Genomic DNA, 7,025 nt, shown 5'->3' on the forward strand with positions numbered 1-7,025 from the left:
AAAAATTTAAAATTTTCTGTATTTTTTAAAAAAATTTCACAATTTTTAATTAATTTTTAATAAATTTTAATGTTGTAATTAATCTGGACCGTTGGATTTGAAAAATAATCAAATCCAACAGCCAATAAGCTGCCACGTGGCCAACGGTCAAAATTCTGACCGTTGGGCCTTTTTTTTTTTTTTTTTGGTGAAAAAAACGTGGACCGCTGATCTGTGATCGGACGGTCCATTTTAAAGGTCAAATTTAATTTTTTTTTACCGTTGGAAATCCAACGGCCTACAAAAACTAGCCATTGGAAATCCAACGACTCTGAGGAGGGCCACGTGGCCCTCACCGGTTCGAACCCACTTGCGCTGACACGCGGGGCCCGCGCGCTACAGCGATGTCGGCTACTCGCGCCCAGTCGCGAGTGTTGTGCACGCGCCAGGGAAATGGACCGGCTTCTGGGTCTGTCCGAAATGGGCTGGCCTGCTGCCTGACATGGGCTGGGTGCCAGGCTGTTTCACGGGCTGGAGGGTTTGGACAGGGTGCTGGGCTGCTAATTGGACAGGGTGCTGGGCAAAAAAATGTGGGGTGGATCTGCTCTAAAAGAGAGTAAAAGAAAGAAGCAACAGGGCTAAGTCTCATGCACCCGCCCACACCCAGCCAACAAATTTGGACGTTTCCCTCCACATTACCCGGCTCGCTCACTGGCAGAAGTCCACTACTCTGCTTCCTTTCCAAACTCCGAAGCAAGCAAAACAACTCACGCAAAAACCCTGAACCCATCGCCTCCCTCCCAACCATTTCTCTCTCTCTAGGTGGCGCCGCCACCCTCAGCGCCCACTACAGCCACCGTAATGTCGGCCTAAATCTTCGAAGACGGCTTCTCCTCCGATCGGCTCTTCAACCAGTGCTACTCCGACACATACGATGACGTCATCTTCCTCCCTCACTACATCGACTTCTCCACCGACTCCGTCCATCTAGCCTCCAACCTCAGCCGCCGCGTCGCTCTCTCGATTCCCTGCGTCTCGTCCCCGATGGACACTGTCACCGAGTCCCACATGGCCATTTCGATGGCCGCACTCGGCGGCATAGGCATCATCCACTCCAACTTGACGTCGTCCGAGCAAGCCCACATGGTCCGGTCCGTCAAGTCACGTCGGGTCCCGCTTCTTTCGAACCCCTTCTTCAAATCCCCAAGCGATCGAATCCAATCTGACGGCGCTTTCGACGCTTCGAATCCCTATGTCCTGGTTACTGAGAGTGGCAGCCCCAATTCGAAGCTTTTGGGGTACGTGGCGGGCAAGGATTGGGTGAAATTGGGGGACAAGGAGGTGAAGATTTACGATTACATGGTGAACTGTACGGACTTCACGGTGCCGTGGAGTTACGATTTGGGGGGCGATTGGGGAGTACATGGAGGAGAAAAAGCTAGATGTGGTTGCGACTGTGAGGGACAATGAGGTTATGGATGTGGTGGCGAAGGAGGAAGTGGAGAGGATCAAAGGGTACCCCAAGTTGGGGGTTGGGACGGTGGGCCCGGACGGGAAGTGGCGGGTCGGGGCGGCGATCGGCACAAGGGAGTCGGATAAGTAGAGATTGGAGGAGTTGGTGAAGGCAGGGGTGGATGCAGTGGTGTTGGATAGCTCTCAGGGGAACTCCATTTATCAGATTGAGATGATAAAGTATGTGAAGAAAATGTACTAGAGTTTGGATGTAGTTGGCGGGAATGTGGTGACAGTGAGTCAGGCGCAGAATTTGAATCAGGCTGGTGTTGACGGGTTGAGGGTTGGAATGGGGTCTGGCTCAATTTGTACCACTCAAGAGGTTTGCGCTGTCAGTTGCAGGCAGGTATAAAGATGCCTTCTTTTTGTTAGTTGTTGCTTTTGTGATTGATGCTTTAGTTTGTGTTCTCATTGTTGGCGGCTAATTTAAGGATTTGTAGAACCTGGAGGTGTTGAAAATTATGATATTTGTAGTGATCGGTTTAATTTCTTGAATTCTTTGTGGATGAAAAATATTTAATTAAGGATTTGTTAATCAATGACATTGTGCCTAACAATCGTTGTTTTGATGGGTGTTTTACTATTTAGTTATTAGTCCGAACGTAGAAAACAAAGGTTCGACTTTAGCTTCTGGCAGTGACAACCCTTTGATGGAGTAAAACAGTGTAGTTTGTTGCATGAAAAATATATAATTACATTTTGGAACTTTTTGAAGACTTTGTTTGACGTTTTGTTCTACAGGTTGCTGAATGCTATACCATTTTATGACCAAAGTTGTCTTGGTTTTGGTGATATGTTTCAGGCAACTGCTGTTTACAAGGTTGCATCTCTTCCTTCACAAAGTGGTGTGCCTGTGATTGCTGACGGTGGAATTTCCAATTCTGGACACATTGTCAAGGCTTTGGTCCTTGGGGCTTCTACCATCATGATGGGAAGCTTCTTAGCTGGAAGCACTGAGGCTCCCGGGGTTTTTGTGTATCAGGTATGTCTGGGACTTACGCATGTTTTTATTGCTGGAACAGGTATACTGCTCATACCATAAGATATTAAATCTACTTGAACATTTCTTCTCGTTTGTATGAGTGTTTACTACATATGTCTTTTCTAGTTCTTTGACAACTTTTTGAGCGGTTTTAGGAGTTTATTAGGCAGATTTATGAATACTGAATTGCAGATGTGATTGGTAAAGAAACTTACCAAGAAGATATGTGTTTCTAAGTTTGTTATACATCCTGAGTTATTTCTCATCCTTTTTGGACTGCATCAATACCATTCGACAGATCAGTCATTGATGTGTCATGGTTTGCCATCAAAATTTAATGCTTATACATCATTAGGAGTGCCATTGGTATGTTTGAAGCCCACATACAGTAAGGGGTTAACCCAAGTGGTGAGAGTAAGTGGCAAAATGGGTTAGGATTAGGCTAAATAAGGGTCCAGTTCCCTGAAATTGTGATTGGGTTTTTCATGGATGCATGTCAAAGCTAAAATTATGCGGAACTGTATTGGACATAGGATTTCATTTCTGTGTCTTTTCCTTTTTTTATTTTTTTATGGTAATTAGCTTATTAACCAATTTGAACAGAGGGTCTTTGCTAATCTATCCTACGACCCAAATGATGTATCTTGCTTTATTTCTGAACCAAAAGCAAAAGTTGTCTATATAAATTGCACTAGATTTTCAGTATACTTGTCATTTATAAGCAACATGCTGTTTGTTAGTTCTTTGTCATTGTTAATTAGATTTCTGTTTGCTTAACCTCTGTTAAGGAAACAGTTTGATATAAATGATTTCATGTTTTCTATTAGAATGGCTGCCGAGTCAAAAAATATCGAGGCATGGGATCTCTTGAAGCAATGACATATGGGAGTGATCAGAGGTACTTGGGTGATAGCTAAGCTGAAAATTGCACGGGGGTAGTTGGGGCGGTTGCAGACAAAGGTTCTGCTTTGAAGTTCATACCATACACAATGCAAGCTGTGAAACAAGGTTTCCAAGATCTTGGTGCTTTTTCATTGCAGTCCGCCCATGACCTCTTAAAATCAAGCGTTTTAAGGCTACAGATAAGTAGACCATTTTGTAGACATCGTTGTGATACTCATAACATCGTTATTAAGGATGTCATTTTAGTTTTATGCTTTAAATGAGAATTGATATTGTAGCCAATGTTTCGTTCGATAACTTACTTCTTACTCTTTCGTAGTCTGTTCCATGCCATGTTGTATTCTTGTTCAACAATCTTAGGTTAAACTACCGAAAGGAGTGGGGAAGAAACCTATTAACCCAGAGTATTGCCATTCTGTGTCACTCATATTCAGACAGTTATTTACTTACAAAAAAGAAACCTGTAACAAACCCCGCTTACTTCTTAGATAGTTTTCCATCCCCATATTACCTCAAGTAAAAGCGCACTCCACGATTACCTTGTTATTGCTCAAGGAATCTGAGATGTAATGATGGTCGTATCAAGAACTAATATGGTTTCTCAATCAGTTGACAATGTATTTTACTATGCAGGTAAGAACAGGAGCAGCACAAGTAGAAGGTGACGTTCATGGTCTGGTTTCTTACGAGAAGAAATCGTTTTGATGGTTATATCTTTTCAGCTTTTCTCATTCCTGCTGGTGACTGCTGTCTTGGGGAATTGGGAACTCTTCCGTGTTCCATGTTGCATCTGATATCGTCAATTTAGCATGAGTAACAAGGGCGAGCCTGTCAAACTGCTACTGGGTCTTTCTGAGCAGCGGAAGTTTTGGTCTCAAACGGTTCTCTGGCATTTTGTTGGTTGCCATGAGAGCTTCCATCTGCCTGGGGTTGTGTTTGTTACTAGTTTTCATTGGGAATTATTTATGTTTGTTAGTAGTTTTCATTGGGACTTATTATTAAATAATGCGGTTTCAATTGTTTACCGCATAGTTTTTTTTTTTTTAATATAAGTTTGTAGGCACATGACCAAAAAGAAAGGGGAGAGAGAAGACAGCCGCTGAATCTGTGATGTTACAACTAGGGTTGGAATAAAATACCAAAAAAACCGAACCTATCGAAACCGAACTGAACCGAATGGACAATACCAAAAATTTGGTACCCGAAACTGAACCGAAATAAAAAAATTTGGCTTGAAATTGGGATTAGTTCAATACGACCAGACCGAACCTAAATATATTATCTCAACCGTTCACTCAAAACCAACCTTTTTCTCTCGACCTCATCTCACTCAGATCACTCTCTCTCGACTCTTCCTCCCAACTTTGAACCTCGGCTCCCCGAGCTCTCCTCCTCCCCTAACTCCGTCGCCCGATTTCCCACTTTGGCCACCCACGCCACATCACAATGACCTCCACAACTCTCTCTTTTGAAACTCCTTTCTTTGTCTCTCGATTTTTCTCTCTCTAGACTCTTCTCTTCAATTCATCTTCTCTTCTTCCTTACCCCAGTAACCCCATTTTTGTCCCTCTCGACTCAGCCCACTTGAGCCCAAACCACCTGATCTCGACTCTAGCCCCATCCACCCTCTCTCTCGACCTCTCTTTGTGTTTCACCTCCCCCGACTCTCTCTTTCAGTCGATCTCAACTCCAATACATCACACCCACAACACCACATGTCTCTCTCTCGACTCCTCTTCGACTCTCTCTCTCTCTCTCGATCAAGTCTTACTCAACGTAAGAAATTTTCCCTTTAATTCGTCATATTTAAATTAGGATTTGGATTTGCGATTTTGAAATGGGGATTAGAGTTCCTATTTGGGTTTCGAATTTTGATTTGAGATTAGAAGATTGTTGAGATCAGACCTTTCGTGTAATGGTTGAGGGGATTATTGAGATTATGGATTGTTGAGGTCTGTACTGTAATGGTGTACTAATGCAATTGCAGCAATTCGTTTCCTTTCTATAGAAATTTTTGAATTGATGTGATCGTTGTACGATACAAACTTTTTCATTAAATTGATGTAATTCTAATAATCAGAGTACTTTTGCTTAGGAAATGTAGAGGAATAGAGTACTTGAGCATAGGCCCATAGCTTAACATTTGGGGCTCAAAAAGTTGGGCAAAATTGGGTTTTGTTGGTCTTGAAATTAGAAGCCCAAAAAATTTGACCTGAAGGCCCATTCTAGAGCCTAAAAAGCAGAAACTATTTTGATATTACCGAATTTTGAGAAAACCGAAATATTGGTTTGGTTTCGGTTTTTCGCCCTCTTTTTCCGAACAATTTCGGTTCAGTTTTTTAACAGACCATTTCTGTTCGTTATCCTAAACCAAACCACCCCTAATTACAAGTATATATTTGCACTGCCGTTTTCTTTCGTTGATTTGATTTATTAAATATATAAAAGACTATAAAAAAAGGGAGTACGTGGAAGATAAAGGTTAATGAGGAAATCACCTCTTAATCATTAGTCTACTACGCTTGCAAATGTATTATCTATAAGTGACAAATGCGCGACTTAAAATTAGTACTTGATGTTAAGCTTTGAACTTTCATAGTTAAGAGAAGTCTTTTTGATTATCCGATATTTAAGTAGTACTCCATGTGTTATAAAATAAGGACACAAAAAATATATCATTTGCCTCACTTGTATTATGGCATGCAGAGTATTGCTTAAATATCCTATACTTAAAAGATGATAATGCTAGAAAGACCAAATTTTTAAACCCAACTTGCAAACCAAATGATGTCACTAATAGAAAATAAGCACGTTAATCAACGGTTAAGTAATAATCGTCATGACATTCCACTTCACTGGTAAATAAGAGGTTTTAGATTTGATTCTCGTAAAAAACGAATTTGAATCACATTATTGCAAGTCCATTGTGAGGCTTAATCCACTCCCCACCCTCTTAGTATAGATACTATCATTTGTAAAAAATATTTAAGTAATAATCCAATCATCCACCACCACATCATTTGATTTAAAATTTTGATCTCCCTAATCTTATCCCTTTAAAGAAATCTCTCACTAAGACATTCCTCACATCCTCACAAATAATGCAAGGAGCATGCATTAGTAATGAGTTCGTTGGGGGTTTGGAAGATTCAAAGTATGACATGGACAGGCTTCTATTTTCTGGTGCAATCTGCAGACTTTAGTTTTGTTTTATTCCATGCTTAACTCCATATATGGACATGTCGACATTGGAAACCTCAGCATAATAACAAGAAGAAATTTCCACAATTTCATTAACACGTGATTTTGACTGTTTTGTTATCTCGAAGGAACATAATTTGGCTGTTGAAAAATCAACAGTAAATTCTTTTGCTGTCTATCACAGATATGCGTCTGAGTAATTAATTTTTTTAATTACAAAATAAACACGTGTTCATTTGTGATTGGCTAGCCGTAAGAACTGCTGATTTTTCAGCAGCCAACTACCATCTATCTCGAATTATATTGATTTTTCAACAGCCAAATACCGTCCATCTCGAAATTATGTGGTGCAAGTGCAAGTTGTTTTGACATAAATTTGAGTGGGACATTTATGGATAAAACCTAAGTTTTTGGTCCAAATTATCTCCAAAGGATGTATTTAGGAGGT

General features: G+C 40.9%; 1 pseudogene; it reads left to right on the top strand.

Moving 5' to 3' along the window:
• The first annotated feature begins 840 nt into the window (after positions 1-840).
• On the top strand, positions 841-4,170 carry LOC103932280 (annotated as a pseudogene).
• The last annotated feature ends 2,855 nt before the right edge of the window (positions 4,171-7,025 follow it).

The sequence above is a fragment of a genome, unplaced genomic scaffold (genome assembly GCF_019419815.1).
Source record: "Pyrus x bretschneideri cultivar Hongxiangsu unplaced genomic scaffold, Pyrus_bretschneideri_v1 Contig152, whole genome shotgun sequence".
Classification (NCBI taxonomy): domain Eukaryota; kingdom Viridiplantae; phylum Streptophyta; class Magnoliopsida; order Rosales; family Rosaceae; genus Pyrus; species Pyrus x bretschneideri.